This window comes from Spermophilus citellus (genome assembly GCF_964194105.1).
Source record: "Spermophilus citellus genome assembly, chromosome: 7".
In the NCBI taxonomy this organism is placed as follows: domain Eukaryota; kingdom Metazoa; phylum Chordata; class Mammalia; order Rodentia; family Sciuridae; genus Spermophilus; species Spermophilus citellus.
In genome coordinates this window covers 90,744,683-90,762,559 of record NC_138188.1, presented here as the reverse complement: position 1 = coordinate 90,762,559, position 17,877 = coordinate 90,744,683, and positions in this window count along the sequence as shown.

The window sequence follows — 17,877 nt, the reverse complement described above, 5'->3', positions numbered from 1 at the left end:
TAGAGGGGTCTCCTTAAGTTTTACAAATATCTTCTGAAATATAGCAAAAGATTTTTCCTGCTTTAAATGATATTTACCCCCATAAATGGGTAGAAGAACCTCAGACTGTGTTCTCACTTGAAAATAGGGTCAATTAAGATAAGGTCATACTGGATTAGGGTGGAACCTATATCCAATAAATGGTATTCTTATAAGAATAGATTCACAAGAAGGCCATATGGCGATATAGGTGAGGATGATTGAAGTGATGCATCTATGAACTAATGAATTCCAAGAATGACCAGGAGCCACCAGAGCTAGGAAGAGGAAGGAAAGGATTATTTTCTGGCTTTTCAGAGGAAGCATGGCATTTCCTACATCATGCTTCTGGTTTCCCAAACCATGAGAGAATACATTCCCCTTGTTTTAAGTCACCAAATATGGTACTTTATTATGGCAGTCCTAGGAAACTAATGCAAACCCTTCCAATCATGTTTTAACTTTTATAGTTATTCAAAAACCTTGCTAATCTTCACTAAAATTGTAAGGGCTCCAAGTAATGCCTTGTTGGGGAACGTGTACTTTCATGTAAGCCAAAACCTGGCAAACAGAGTCTGTTAAAATTCTTTGATTAAATGAATGAGTAAATAATTCTGAGTATCCTGGCTCATTATACTGTGGATAACCAAAGTTTTCCATTATAACAAAAGAAAAAGCATATATGATTCCCAATCAGCAGTCCTCAAATTTCCTCCTTATTAACAATTTTTCCAAAGTCATTTTTCTGCATAAGAGAGAAAGAAGAGATTTTTGAGCACCACATTTTCTTGAATATGGATGCTTGAATTGCTCATTTGTTGTGCACTGATTTAAGTACATATGGAAATTCTACAAGAGGACTATGATATGGTATCTTGGGAGTGACATTTTAGGAACAACATGGACCATGACAGCAAGAAACTTCCCATGCCTACAACTTTGAGTTTTTCAGTCTTATCCAATCCCAACATTTTTCCATCCACCCAATAATTGTCACAAATTGTTGTAGAAGAAATTACTTGATATGAAGTTTCCATAAGTGTGTCACTACTGCAGCTAAAGAAAATATGCTAAAATATATTTATAACATTATATTGTATGAAGCTAGCAAAGAGTGAATTCCATATTATTTTAGCAGTTACGTGCTTCCTTTAATGAAAATTAAGAATCTATAGTCTGTGGCCTGGGATTTCGTTAGTTTTGTTCACTGCTGTATCCCCAGCACATAATAATCCAAGGAGCACAAAATATTCCAAGGAGAGTTTGGAATATTTTACATAGCCAATGGGTATTTATTGAATAAATAAGACAAGATTACGTTTCCCTAATGCTCTTGCTGCCAGTAGTTTAGTGATCAGATGCTTGCTGCCTTATATGCATTCTTTTATATAACTAGAGCAGAATTTTGCAATTTGTAAGAGTTATATCCCTGAATTTCACTGCCAGAGAGGTGATCCATACTTCCTACTCCTCTAGCAAATTCAACCATTAACACCCCAGTGGTGAGCTTCTGTTTCTTAGTGATTCCATTGTTTTGTAATCGCAACCCAGGAGGGGTTGGAGTACTTGGTTGAGGAGCACTTGGAGTGTGCCTGCTGCCACAATGACTTGGCCATAGTAACATTTTTAGTAATAGCTGATTCAGAGATATTATGCTTTATTGTTAGCTAGACTCACTTTTCTGTGCCACAGAACACTCGAATTCATTCTTCCTTCCAAGTAGTAATGGCAAATCTGTTGACTTGTCTCTCTCCCCTTTCCCTTCTCCAGTCTCTTCTGCTCTCAACTTCTATGAGATCAATCATTTTAGATTCCACAGATGAATGAGAAAATATAGTAGTTGTCTTTGCCTGACTTATTTCACTCAAACAAATATCATTTAATGTTTTAAAAAGGCAAAAGAATGATACAGATATGAATGGTTTAAGTGGAATATCTCCCTCTCCTCCCCTCACCTCCCCTCTTCTCTGTCCCACTGTCTCTGCCATTGGTTTTAGAACCATTATCTATGACCTGCAAACATAAATATTTAGCACAAAAGCATTGCCTGAAGACTCCAAGATATAAACCCTGCTTTAAGAACACAAACAGTTGGAAGGGTTAGCACCATTGTGTCCAGGTCTGAATCAAAGTCCAGAGGTTGACTTTAGCCATTTTCCTGCTTTGGCCTTCATTAATCTTTATCTGGGCTGAGACATGAGTAGGAGTCTGCACTGCCATCACAAGCAGAATGACTGCACAGACAGACTCTTAGACATAAGCCCTGGCTGGGGGAACCCATCCAGAACATGGGGAGAAGGTTAAGCTTGCTTGAGGAAGAAGCAGAGGAGTGAAGAAACTCTAAGCCCAGGGTAGTCAGTGGGTTCTGAAAGACAACTCATTTGTGGCGTTTGAACCAAGGAGCTGCGTTCTCAGCACAGCAGCTAAAAAGGAAGGCTCTGGTCTCTTCTGTCTCAATCCTATCCATGTCTGCCACACACTCACTGAACAACTTCAAGCCAGTCACTCTGCATAAGCCAGAGAAAATGGTAGAGTTTCCCTCATTAGACTTTGAGAGGAATAGACGGAAAGTGCTCAGGACAATGCCTGAGTAAGACGCATCAGTGATCTTCGTCAGAACCATAAAAGATTCTATGACACATGGCTCCCCCCAACCCTCACCCCTGATTTTCTGAACCTTCATTCATAAAGGTACCTTTTAAAATGGTTTTCTTGAGGAGATAACATTCACAGAGATAGAAAAATATTTTAGATGGTCATAAATATCTATTCCTCTTGAGAGTTTTATCACTTTAGAAATACACCAAAATATATACACATATATAATTTTATATACTATTAAAATCCTATGAGATCTACTGAAAACATATTTTAATAGATTAGGAAATTAAGAATAACATAGGTAATTTAATATGCCTAAGGCCAATTAGCTACAGTGATAGAAATTTGTTTAAACCCAGATATCTTTCTTTTCCCCCACATACCAGATGGTCCTACTTGTGTTTTAGAGAAATCACAAATCTTCAGTGGTGGTAGCCAAGTTTGGGCACTTCCTTCTTACCACCAAGTAAACTGCAAATCTAACTAAAGTTGAGAGTCCAGGTAAAATAATCCTAGTTTTTTTTTTTTTTCAGTCAAAATGAAAGATCACTCTTCAAAAGTAAATCTAGGTTTCATCATTCTTGAGGAATGAGAAATAAATCCTATGTAAATATATTCACAGTGAGGAGTCAGTAGAAGGCAGCTTCTTCTTCTGTTTTGTTTTGCTTGTTTAATAAAGCAGTTCCTAAACTTGTGTGCAACAGGATCACCTGGAGGGCTGTGGTAAAGCACCCATTGCTGGGTCTGCCCTCAGAGTTCCAAGTTCAGGCTGGTTTGGAGTCTGAGATTCTACATTTCTAAATTCCCAGGTAATGATAATGTTTCTGGCCTTGCAGGACACTTGGCCATAGTCTTCAAACTTAGGATCAGTGCTTTTAAATTGTTCAGTGTAATGGCGAGCTGGTCTAATATTAATCGTTAATAAACTATCTTGTTAAGTAATTCAGGTTTTGTTTATTAACCAAAAAGATCCTGGTGCAAACCAAATGGAGCTTACGTTATACAAGGCAGCATCTACGTTATCCATCTAGTATCTCACTAGTGTGAGGGAATCTGAAACAACATTTATATCCTTTTTGGTTATTTATATAATATAATTGCTATTCAGTGAATATTTGTCATTTTAAGAGGGTATTTGATATAATTGCCATGTTATTGCAGCATGTTTGATCAAACTTAATGTAAGATAGAAACTTCATACTGATATTGTCGGAGTTTGCTTTAGTATTTGATGGAGCTCACTGTAAGTGCAATCCGGAGTTGCTAATTCTGAAGACAGTACTAAGAGGAGGGAAAACATTCATTGAAGTGACTAAACATTTGAATGTAAATGGTTCGATATCTTGAAACACTTATCAGTGAATTTTCCTTAATATTTTTCCTATAAAATTTTGCTTACATGCAGAATTTAACACTAACCAATTGCACTCTGCTACTGCAGCCCCTGGTCCATAAGCAATGCAAAGTGTTCTCAAGAAATGTTGAATGGAAAAAGTGAATGAATTCACATGAGAGTGTGCTTATCACAGGCCAGGCACTCTCTTCAATATACTTCATAAACAGTATCCCATTTTATCTTCATAAAATCCCTAAAAAGCAGTTTTGTCAGCGTCAGCCTTATAAACATTTTAAGCAGAATGATTTTGTTGTGGGCACTGTGCTATGCATGGTAGAATATCTAGCCAGACAGCTACTTACTAGATGACAGTAGCTTCCTTCCACATGAAGCAATCAACAGGGGCCCTGGTTGGGAACCACTGATTTAAAATGTATAGTGTTTCATAAAGGAGATGTTTAAAATTTAATTAGTCCAAATTTCCTTAGCTCACCAGTATCAAAACAGGGAAATAGGGACTCAAATTCAGGCCCTCAGATTTTTTCTTTCTTTTTTTTTTTTTTTTTTTTTTTTTTTTGGTACCATGGATTGAACCCAGGCATGCTTAACCTGTGAGCAACATCTCCACCTTTTTTTTCTTTTCTTTTTTTAAATTTTATATTTTGAGATAGGGTCTCCCTAAGTTGCTTAGGGCACCAACAAGTTGCTGAGGCTAGCCTGCCTCAGCCTCCCAAGTCACTGGGATTACAAGTGTAGGCCACCATGCAAGATGAATTTTCCCTTCTTAATAAGTTTCTCAGTAAAGGGAGCCACAAACATCTGTATCCCACGAAAGCATAAATAAGCTGTGATTAATTATTTATAAATCAGTGTTCTCTAAATGAGTTTTGATACATTTAAACTTTAAATTGTAGTATCCATGTTTTCTCTCAGTTTTTATTAGATCAGTAATAAATCCTTGAGTACAACTTGGCATCCATTCTATTGTTAGAAAATATGTATATTTTTGTGACTGAAAACATCTACTGGCATAGCTGTCTGGGAGCACACCAGTGTCTGGTCACTAACTAGCTTGAGTTGGATTTATGTCTTGAATTTGCATTTGTTTTGTTGTGTATTTCCTTGGTAGAATTTGAGAATTTTGTTCATAGCCTTTTTTTAAGAGGTCTAAAATTATGTTTTCTCAAATGATTAATCAGGTGTATATATATATACTTTTTAACTAAAATTGGAATATATTATGTATTTTAGGTCGGTCTTGTGAAATGGACTGGCAGAAGTTTTTTACTTAAAACCTGGAATCTGCATAACATCTATGAGTCAGTCATTGGCTCATATTCTGGTCCTGAAAAACATACCTGGTGATTATATTTAACCTCTTTGGGAAAAAGTACTATTTACTGATTAAGCTATCAAGAGTAGACAGAGATGGATAAAATAGGGTTATTGACCTTAGAATAGAACATGTTAAGAGATGTGGGGTTTATAAACAGTCTACACTAAGGTAACTATAGACAAGAGAGAGGAAAAAAACCATAATTTATGTTTGACTATGATAATAATGAAAGTGGATATACCCTTTTAGCATACCACAGACACACGCACATGCACACCCACACATGCACACACACCCACGCATGCACACACAGAGCACTCCTACTTGTGCACACACAGAATCAGATATTTGACTTATTGCTCTAGATCAAATAAAATAGATCCCATAAAATTTGCTGGGGATTTAGTAACTGCCATAAAATGCCCCTATGTGCTTTTATATACTTAGGAAAATATTTTTAAAGGTTTAGGACATACATGAATGAAACTATAAAATTTTATTGAAAGATATAAAACGTTTCTCAACAAATGGAAAGACAGATGAAGTTTTTGGATAGGAAATAACATAATAAAAATCATTAGTGCTTTAAAATTAATATGTGGGCTCTATTTAATTTCAATCCCAACTGAGAATTTTGTGTAAAAATTTATCTTCTATAACAGTATAGTTTTGTAGATTACACATATATTCATTCATACACAAAATGAGTAATAAGAAAAGATATAACCAGAGTGATTATAAATAAATAATTTTACACTGATTTTTTGATGATTTATAAAATGCTGATATTCAATCCTTTTTTATCAGAATGGCACAGATCAGTAAAAGCATAGAAGGAAGAGGAAAATAAATCCCATTACATGGTATATTTCAAATTTGTCAAATGCTGTGTTTCTTTTCACGGGGAAAGTATGGATTATTAATAAATATCCCTGGAATAGTCAGCTATCATGTCTTAAAGTATGAACAAAAATAATATTTATTTCTAAAAAGTAAATGGAAGCTCTTTTTTTTTCTTTTTTGCAAAAACCTAGGAGACAATATGTACATCCAGGGGCAAGTATGACCTATTTAACTAAGACTGAAAACCCAGAAGCTTTAGGAGATAAGGAATATAAATTTGTATCAAAAGATAACACAGACAAAATCAAAAGACATATAATAAGTTTTGAAAAATACATAAACTGGAATACAGACAAAGGATTTTTCTATAATACATATAGGACAATGAAATTTTGCCCAGATGAGAATAGAAGCTCAATAGAATAAAAAGATAGTCCACTCGGAGACTGTCTTCAAGTGATCAAGTATATGAAACTAATGTTCAAACTGACTGCTAATCAGATGAATGCAAATTAAAGTAACAAAGAGATATCACATTACACTCAAGAGGCTGGCAGCAATTTAAAAGGGTGAGAACTTGAATGACAACTGTGAAATCAAAGTATTAGAGAATTTTGAAATGCAGTATCTATTAAAATTAAAAACGCACTTACCCTTTAACATAGAAACCACTTTTCTTGTTAGTTCAACCATAAAACACAGCACAAGAAAGTACAGAAACACATATAGAATATTTATAGATGTAAGTCTAATCATTGTGGCCAAATAATGAACATGAAGCAAAGGCCCTTCCATGTATGAAAGTTAGGAAAATAGAAGGATATGAGCTAAGTATTAAAAGACAAATTTATAAATAGAATACAAATGTATGCATTTTTTACATGTACCACTTTATATAATATTTTAAATGTAGATTAAAGTTGAATGCATGGAGATTATTAAAGATGCTTTCAGACTTTAATCAAGGGCTGTTTCTTAATATGTCAAATATATATACATACATATACATATATGCATGTATATAAAAATGTATTTTTATAAAAATGTTAATATTGCAGATAAGCAGAGAGAAAAACATACCCCAACTTTCCAGTTTGAGGCTCTGTCAATGGGCTACTTTCCTACATATTACCTGGAGTCTTTCCTTGGTCTCTGTCTTCTCCTCTCTCCAAACCAGTTTAATAATTATCTTGGAGTAAATGAGCCCAGTGTTGGCATGCCTCTTAGAACTTCAACATCTCTGCCCCCTTGAATAAGGTACATACCAAAAATAACCCATACCCAAAGAAAAGTTTTAAAAAAAAGTATCTTGTTCTGGAGAATTCCATAAATCCAAAAACCTAGACTTTAACAAAATATTCTCAACGGATTGTCTACTGAACGTTGTGAAAGATACACAACATAGAAGACATACATCCTTTCCAAGTGAAGCTTAAAATTTCCTGGAGAAGCTAAATTTTAATGTTTTTAAAAGTGAACAGATATATTTCAGTCCTTCCCTCTGTGTGATAGTAGTTTTTTGTAGGTTGGATTAATCATAGGTCTCAAGCCTGTGGGATTCAATGGGGAAAAACTGATCAAACCTGAGCTGGTAGAGCAATAAATATGGATGTTTCTGTTTAAAAGCCACAAAATGATAAGTAACTTAGGTTTCATGCCTAGAGGCATAATTTATCTTTAGCTAACTAAATGGAGACTTCTGCCCATAGAAAATGCCAATATACTGTTTTCAAAGAGCCAGTATTTTAATCTGAACATATTTCTAAATTAAGCCACAGAGCTGGGTCTTTTTCACAAACTGCTATTTTCCCTACTTCTTCCTGGGTATGGGAAATGGGAGGGTGGAGGGAAGGGGACTAAACGGAAGTATTTCCTTTCAGTTGCTCAGCTAGGCCAATCTTGGATGCTAGATGGCTTAATGAGGGCAGGGGCCATGGAGACCCAATTAGAAAGTATGGGTCATACAAGGAAAAAGACAGTCTTTTTTAATGTCCAACGGACAGAGTAAAAAAAAAAATCTTAAAAGAACATTAAGAGCATATGAGAATTCACACAAAGCCTTACAGTGTTCTAAACTTTTGTCCTCTCCTCTAAGTAGCTCTAGTTAATTGTAGTAACATTTGAGTTGAGAGAATTGCTTCTAAAAGCGTGGTCGTTGTTGAAATCTTCAAGGCAAGTAAATACAAATTAGTCTGTTTGTTGTTTCTGTTGTTTACAAATTTATTTATTCTTTGTTTTCCTTTATTACTGTTCCAAGATTTTTTTCAGGGTAAATTGAGTTTCAAACTATTCCTTTATCCTTAGGTAGTCATCTGAAGCTCAATGCTTTTTTAATGCTTATACCCTTTTAACCTTTTATCTTAACCTTTTATCCAACCTTGACCTATAGAAAGGGTCATGAGATTGACCCTAGATAAGCCAGGGACTTTTAGCCTCAAAAATGTTACTGTTAGTCATTACAGAAACAAACAAAGGATGAAACAATAACTAAAATAGAGAAATTGCAAAAATTCAGAATCTTTTTTTAAAAAATATTTTTAGTTGTAGATGGACACAATATCTTTATTGCATTTATTTAGTTTTATGTGGTGCTGGGGATCAAACCTAGAGCCTCACACATGCTAGGCAAGCACTGAGCTACAACCCCAGCCCTCAGAATATTAATATGTTCTTACAGTCATCACCTTTGTTTTTCATGTCCCAATTTCCTTATGTGATAATAACTGGAGATTTCCTTAGATTTTGAGTCCTTTCTATAATTCTTCAATCTGAAGTACAGCTAATGTCCTTTCATCATTTGAACCTTCACTCAACTCTAGACTAGATAGATGGGTGGTTTCTTTCCTTCAGATAGATTGTTCTTCCCAGCAAATAAGTTCAAGTCCAATCTCAGTTAAACAGCAATAGAAACTATCATTGTCTTTTCCTTCCAGATTACTCTTCCTATACCCTAAGTCTTTTTGCTACAAATGAGATATTTACATTTCTATGAACTTCTTGTCTGTATTTCACCTACCACCATACTTTTAAATAGACTTTTGCTATGGGGAGTGATAATAAAGTAAGAGATTTCTGTTTTAATCAATTAAGAAAACGTGACACAATTTGTGTTGCAAAATATAGTATCTTGGGAGACCAGTGTAATGGGTATAAAATCATTGAAAAGAGTGAAGTCATTCATATGTTCATTCATTCATTCATTCATGTAGTTTGAAACTACCAAGTATTTAGTATATAATTAAGGTTTTAAAAATATTTAAGAAAAAGTAAGTGCTGTAGGTATTCCAAAGAAAATAATCTGAGTTGCAGCTCAGGTAATGAGAGACGAGGGTTTTCAGAGGAGCTGACATGTTAGCATTGAATCAGGAGCCATTTTGTTAATTATATATATACCAAGCTGTGCTTACCTGAAATGTGAGAGTCAAAGGAAGTAATCCTAAGAAACTTTGAGATTAGTAGCTCAGGCTTCTATTTGAAGTAACTTCATTACAGTTTTCTAAAATGTTCTACTGTGCCCATAGTTTTATCCTAGGATTATCAACTTAAGCTGCTATCAAGTCTGTTTCTCTGTGTTCTTTATTTTCTTTCTTGTTGTCTGTGTCTGTTTGTCATTTTTCTTCTATGTGCTCCTGTCCTCTATATGCCTTAGCCACCAGGTATTACAATGTTTTTTAGAGCTTTAGAATTATTATTTGTACTACACTGAACTTTACAGCCAACGTTTCTAAAGCGTGATATAATAAGGGCTTCCATCATGAGGGGGCAGTTGCTTACAGAATTTGGGTGCAAACTTTCCTTTTTCTTCCTAAGAAAGTTCATCATTCCAAGTATGCTGCCTTAGAGAGGGCTAAGTAGAACTTTTTGAGCCTAATGGACTGTCAGTAAAGAGAAAAAAAATATGTATTAAAGAATTAGTCAAAACCTGTAGTGGTTTAAAACATGTCCATAAATTTATTCACCCTCAGTCCATTAAAGGGTGAGACCATTACTTCCTCTTAAATTTGACGTAGTATGTTTCTGCTGAGACCTATAGAGCATGGAAGAATTGGTGCCATAATATTTCCATGGCTAGCTAAGAAGAAGCTACACATATTTCAACTGGTTTCATTGGAATAGTCCCTGTTGGAACTCTGTGCTGCCACATAAGAAATCCTGCTATCCTGAAAATTCCATACTGTGAGTAAAGAAAACTCAGGGTACACAAAAATACATGTACATAGATTATTCAACAGCCCAAGCTGAGGCTTAGCCAATAGCTGACATCAACCACTGAGAAATTGTCCTAAAATGATTCCAGCTCCTGTCTGTTAATCATCTCCAGATACGATGCCCTCTAACTGATACATCAGACAACACAGAACTCAGACAATCCATCCTTGTAGTATGCTGACCAAATTCCTCATCCATGGAGGCTACGAACAAAATAAAATGTTTGTCCTGAACCCTTAAATTTTGGGGTAGTTTGTCAAGGAGTTGTAGTAATTAGAGCAATTACTCTCTTCCTAGAGTTGCTGTCTGATGATTGACAGTGAAAATAAAAACTTCAATGGAAATATTACTTGAAGTATATTGCTTTGAATAGAGGTGGTTACAGTGAATGATCTTTAGGTACAAAATGAGGTACAAGATAGATATCCATGTTGTTATGGTTTAGATCTTAAATGTTCCCCAAAGATTCATGTGCTAAAGACCTGGTCACAAACCTGCAGAACAGTTGGGAGAGAGTGGAACCTTTAGGAGGCAAAGAAGTTAGGTCACTGAGGTATGCCCTTAAAGGAGATATTGGGACCCTAGCCTCTTCCTCTATGTTTATTTCCCTTCTTCGATGTGCTCCCCAACATCATGTTCTACCTCACAGTAGGTCCAAAGCACAGACTGAAACCATGGGCCAAAATATAATATTCTTCCCTTTAAGTTGATTTACTCAGGTATTTCTCAAAGAGACAGAAAACTGGCCAGCATACATGATTTTTCTTGTTTAACTCTACACACTGTTTCCCTTCAGACTTCTCTCAATGCTGCCATCAAGTCAGTTTCTTTGTGTTCTTTATTTTCTTTCTTGTTGTCTGTGTGTGTTTGTCATTTTTCTTCTATGTGCTCCTGTCCTCCATATGCCTTAGCCACTTAGTATATCTACATTATCGTTAATAGGCTGCCTTTTAAAAAAATTTTGATAATGCCATTTAAGCAGTCTTTATGACATAAAGCAGCTTAAGTAACAAAGATTTGTTCTCTCCAGTGAAAATCAAAAGCAAAGAAAATATAGTTGCTTAATATACCTAGATCAGTTGACATCTATTTCTAAGGTTTCCACTATGATAGGTGCCAAAAAAAAATCTTTCTGATTGTGTTATAGTGGTATATGAGATGGGATGGAGGAGAACAGGGTAAAACAAGAGATGGAAAACAATCTTTGCAACTCAGAAAGAATCTTGTGAACATTGAAAGGACTATTTTGCTGCAAAAAAAAATTATTCTAAAGTTTGAATTTTCACACCCAACCACACACAAAAAAATTGGATAAGATGGCAAAAGTCAATACAGAAATATGAGGTACACTGACCCAGAAGCAGGGACATCTTATTTATTCGCTACATTTAGAAGATTGCCTAAGATTCACAGTAGTTTAAGAAGTCTATAAAATATGTTCAAGTTTCCTTTAAAACAAGGAGGAAAAAGCAAGTTAATTTCAGGTAGAAGAAAATATAAAAATATGTATTGTTAATAGCTTTGTTTTTTAACCAATTCAATTAACAATAAAATCTTTTAAGAAAAAATTTTATGTAGTAGAGGCTTGATGATACTTAGATCCTACAAAAACCATAACAACCCTGATTAGATAGCTGTGTAAGACAGGATCTAGAGTAAATGGGACTTCTCCAGGTTTTTCCATTAAATTGGTAACTTCTATAACCATAAGAAGTAACAGGTTTCAAATGTCTAACCTTAGCTCTGTGTGTAGAGAGTTACCATAGCATAACTGTTGCTTTATAGAGTTAGCCAGTACAGTTCCACAGCACAGGATTTATTAGCATATCCTTCAAACTTATTTAAATCAATTACTTCCCAAATACTGTCAGGAGTTGAGAAGAAGGACAGATCCAAAAATACAACCCTTCCTAGTCACTGTTGGGCGATGGACCAAATGGACATGACCTTGCCTGTGGAAAGAATACTGTTGGATGCTCCCTGTTAAACACAATCTCTCTTACCCTATTCCTTCTAGTTCTTCTCAAAGTAATGACCTGATTTGGCCCGGTTTTTGATGGGCTATTCAAGGAACAGTTTGGACTTTTTACTGCAGCTCATTAATATATTTTTAAAGTAGTACAAAAAATGTCAAGTATTAATATTGGCCATGCCTGTCCAAATATGAATTCAAAAAGACCAAACATAACAGTTTATCTCATTATGCATCATTATTTTAAAACAAACAAAAATCTATGAACCTGATCTCCAAGGCTACCAAAAGGGAAATACCACTGGTGGTCCCCTCAGAGTAACTTTATTTAATAGTTCTCAATGATAGCATATAATGGGCCATAGAGAATGAAAGCTGTTGTATTAGCCAGCTTTTCATTGCTGTCACCAAAACACATGACAATAGCAACTTAAAGGAGGAAATATTTATTTTAGCTCATAGTTTCAGTCCATGGTTAACTGGCTCCTACCTTCTCCTACTCCCAAAGGGCATGAGGTGAGGTAAAATATCATGGTGGAAGGGCAGGGAAGAGGAAAACCACTTAGCTCATGAAAGCCAGGAAGGAGAGAGAGAGAAAGAGGTGGGCAGTGTAGAAGAGCCCCAGGACAAGACATAGTACCCAAAGAAAAAATTCCAGTGACCTGTTTTCTCCACTCCTACCCCTCCTGCCCACAGTTTCCACCATGTTCACGTAGTCCATTTGGCTATCAACGGATTAATCTACTGATGAGGACAGAGCCTTATAATTCAATTAATTCCCCAAAACCCTACCTATGAACACTACTGCACTGGAGATCAATACATAACACATGAGTCTTTTGGGGACTCATCATACCAAACCATAAAAGTTGTTCAAAGCTCCATCTTGTTCACTTATACTTTTCCAGAACTCAATACAGTGCCTGGTACACACTAGGTACCCAATAAATATTTACTGACTGAAGAATGAAGGAATGAATAAATATAGGGGCCATCCTAGTGTACTTATTGTCTAATTCTGTTCTGCCCTGCAGTATACTCACCTCCTACAGAAAAGCATCTGAGAAGAACCCTGAGACTCCTTTACTGGCTCATTTCTGCCCACTTCCTATAACTTCACCTTCTTATTATTGACTCCCTTTTCACTATCTTCTGATCACTACTTATACCCTGCTCCATTGGTTCCAACTTCATACTCTGATGGCTTAGTTTCTTCATTTCTGATGCAGTCTGGCTGGGCGCAAATCACGAGCCACTGAAGCAGGAACAAACTTTATTTCTGAACTCCACCAGCACACTCCACACAGGCTCCGGGAACTCCCCCAAATGCCACATGGCTCCTCCAGGAGCCAGCAACTGGAAATCCCTCTTCCAGAAATCCCTCCTCCCGCACTTCCCCAACCAATGGGAACTCTCTGGGAATCCCCACGAGAACTCCAAAGTAGCAGGCCGAGGCGGACAGTAAAGGTCTAATATACAATCGAATCAATCCAGCATCATCTTAATGGCTTGCCTCTCAACCAATACTATTGGCAAAATGCCAGGGGCCATTTTGACTTGGCTGTGGCTCTCAGCAATTTCAGTTCTGTTGACCTTACTAAATATGCTCATACATCTCTTATAATGATCTTTTTTTGATTGATGATTCTTCGCTTATTGTCTCTTGCTGTTATAGAAACTACAATCCACCAAGTCAATAGGACCTCGTCAATGCTTCTTCCCAAAGTTCATAATGAGCTCAGGGTTTAAACAGATGTTTTCTACCATGTACCTTACCTTCCTGAACATGCTGCCTCAAAAAGTTTCCTCCAAAATGTTGTATTGTAATCTCTTGACTCTCAGTTACTGGCCCTTCATCTGTAATTACAGTACCTATCCAAAGTTTTGAAACTCTATGATCTTATCATATATTAAGGGAATATTTTTGCTACCTTCCAAATTTCATAAATCATGGGAAATTATACATGGTGACCATATGTAACATAAACCTTCAGAAAGGAAAAAATGTATTTCACTTTCTGCAATACATTTTATTCATACTTTGGGGGGTATTAGAATCAAAGAAAATATGTATGAATTAATCTTTCACAAGGAAACACCATATAACCATCTCTGATGTTTGTTATAGGCTAAATAGTGTCAAATAATGCAGATGCACATTTGTCAATTAATATTAGCAACTTTAAGTATTTGTTTACACACACACACACACACACACACACATAATCGAGTAAATGAACCTGGAGAGTAATAGATTTAATAAAATCCTAGTAGTTTTCACTTACCTGTACACATTCTGGTTGTATTTATTTGTCTCTGCTCTTCAAAACTAAAATACCAATGTGAAATAGGGTTTATTTTAGGTAGAATTTGGTATGATTCTTATCTCTTTCATTTAATTATTTTTTAAAAAGTCAGCTATGGCAAGATCTTTAGAACATTGATTCAAACCACTAGCTTAACATTGAAAAATTTAGATGAAACTAAAACATGATAATAATGCCCAGTTCAGCCTTGGACCAATTGAAACAAAATTACTTGAGGGTGGGGGCAAGCAATGCATTTGTAAATACAACCATGGTGAAGCTAAGAACTACTGATTTAGGGAAAGCAGAGAGTTACTCCATTATTTTCTTCTCCTTTCTTAGAGAAATTATTATTTTTATGTCATCTTGTAAGAATGAAACCAAAGCATACAAAGCAAGGAATTACTTAAGAAAAACCAAAGAAGCAAGACAAATTATTTCCTTTTTGTAACTTGATAAACTATTTTCAAAAATAGACAGGTATAAGTTAAAACTCACTTTGAGATCTGTAGAATTTTCAATAAGCTCCCCAGCTGAGAAATATGCAAAGAAGGTTTCTCCTGGGAATAACCTGCTCCAGACTCTCAACTGTATTCTGCTCATGCTGCTTGTGGAAAATAATGCCATTTTTATTATTTATTGTTTAATGTTAATTACTTTGTACTTTAGAATTTCTTACAATGCATTTTGGAATCTAGTGAATACATTAGTGTTTTTAGAGTATCAACATTTCTTCCAATTTGTCCTTCATTATTACAAACTGAAAACAACTCTAAAACAGACACTACTAAATGATTTATTTTTCATCCACTGAAATGTGTTTCTTTGATGAACAGGAGGAAATTAATCAAAGAATTTAATGCAGTTATCAGAGGATTGCAAACCCTATACGAAGAATGTCAAGTCCTTGTATATAGGTCAATGACACTCGCTGAGTGCTGCAGATGCTTAGCACTATAATAGGAACCCAGAGTATAGAGTTGAGATTAGACTTGACTTATGCCCTGACAATTTTATAATCTTTCAGAAGAGATGAGATGGGTCAGTATTCAATGCATATGAATACATACAAAGAAATATTCTGACAGAGCGTGATAAGGAAGGGATTGGACAGATCAAAGAATGAGCCATAGTTAATTGAGGGAAATTTCCCTTGAGAAACTTCCCTGAAATAGGCTTGAACTTCAATTTAAAATGAAGGACATGGTCTGGAGGACAGGAATGCTGAGAGTCCCCTGTATATGTGATAAATTAAATGAAACTCAAAGAACTGGATAAAACAGAGTAAAATGGCACAAAGGAAAGAAAGAAGTAAGGAAAGAAAGGGCAAGGAAGGAAGGAGGGAGGGAGGGACAGAGGGACAGACAGATTAGATGTCTCAAATGAGAGTAAAAAGGAACACATTCCATCTTGCTCAGCAATTTTTCTTTAAAAATAACAATTAACTAAGTGTTTTGATTTAAATGTTAATGTGAATGTTGATGGATGAAAAAGCATGTCTCTGGTGATAAAATTCTTTTCCCCTATTTTAATAGGTAAGTAGGCTTTAAATATGAAATATTAGTGCTACATCTCTCATGTTATAGATATTGGTATTCCTTGGCTCCCTGTAGCAGATATTTATTCTCACCAAATATCTGTTTGCTTTTCTGTCCTTTTCAGCCCCCTGGAGCTTAAGTGGGACCATTTGGCTAGTTTTGGGTAAGTAGGCTGAGAGGAGCACTGATGTATGTAACTTTCCAGCCAAGGTGTGTAAGAGTCAGTGTGTTCCCTTAAGCCTGTTCTTTCTCAGCTCATCATCTAGTAGTTAAGGCAACCAATAGATTCAAGTAAAATAAATCTCTGGGGCACCACTGGATAGGAAGTATCCTGAAGAGTCATCCAATCCACAGTAAACCTTATTAGGTGATGCTACTGAGATTTTCAGTTTGTTGGCGCAGTATAGCCTGATGAACTCTCCAAGCTCTTCATACATATATTTGAATTTGGGGAAAAGGTTTATATGGTTGTTTTAGTCAGCTCTGTCTCTGTGACCAAAATAATTGCCAAGAGCACCTGGAGGAGTCAAAATTTATTTGAGGCTCATGGTTTCAGGGATCTTAGTCCATAGATCGCTGACTCCATTCCTCAGGTCCCATGGTGAGGCAGCACGTCATGGGACAAGGGCCCAGTGGGGGAAGAAGGCTGCTCAGCTCATGGCAAGATCAGGAAGCAGAGAAAAAAAGAAATTGTCAAAGGGGTCACAGGGAAGATGCACCCTTCCAGGATGCGTCTCCAGTGACCCACCTCCTCTAGCCACAGCCCACCTGCCTACATTTACCACCTAGTCAGTACATACAAACTAGGATGAACTGATGAGGATACAACTCTCATAATCCAGGCATTTTACCTCTGCATATCTTGCATTAACTGGAGTTTTGAGGGACACTTGCATCCAAACCATAACAGGATGTCAACAGGGAGGTGGGAAGACCAAATTCTGGCTACATATTCTTTCCTCCTTCAAATAAACTTCTCTACCCTTTGTCAGTTTAAACTGCCTTTCTTTCAGGTTAGCTGTAGTGAGGTGAGAACTTTCTTCTGAGTTTTTATGGAAGTTTTTATTTTTAATATTGTGCTTTGGCAATGAGTGAACCTGTTCACTGAATGCTCTCAGCCTTCATTTGTATTAATTTCATAAATGAAGATGAAGACCATGCCTCCTTGCTGCAATTTAGTTTTCTCTCCAGGAGAACTCAAATATATTTTGGAACTTGTCCTATGTACTCTCACATTGTTTAAATACATCTGTGAGGAAAATGAGACTTTTACCAGGAGTGAAGGGAGGATATTTTTCTCAGGGGCTAATCAGAGCCTAATGTAATTGAAACAAATAATTTTTAAGTGAAATCAATCTCATTAAGCCTCTGCCATTTCAGTCTTCTGCCCTGTTTGTCCACTCACCTACAATAAAAAAGTGAATTGCTTGCTGTCACCATGATGGATATGGCTCAGCTCCAGGTTCTAAGAGCTTCCTCTTTGGTTGATAGTAGCCAACGGTCTTCTTTGCATTAATGGCATTTTGTTTTTTAATCTGTGAGACAGCAAGGCTGTTCTTTACTTTCATTCTTTCTGTAAGGATAATGGCAGAAGCAAAAAGAGCCAGGCAAAATTTCACAGTGAGCATCGTCATTAACCCAGCAATCCAATTTCAAATTACCTAAACATTTTGACCCGTTTAAGAAATGTGGCAATTTGGGTGGCTGTTTTCTATTTC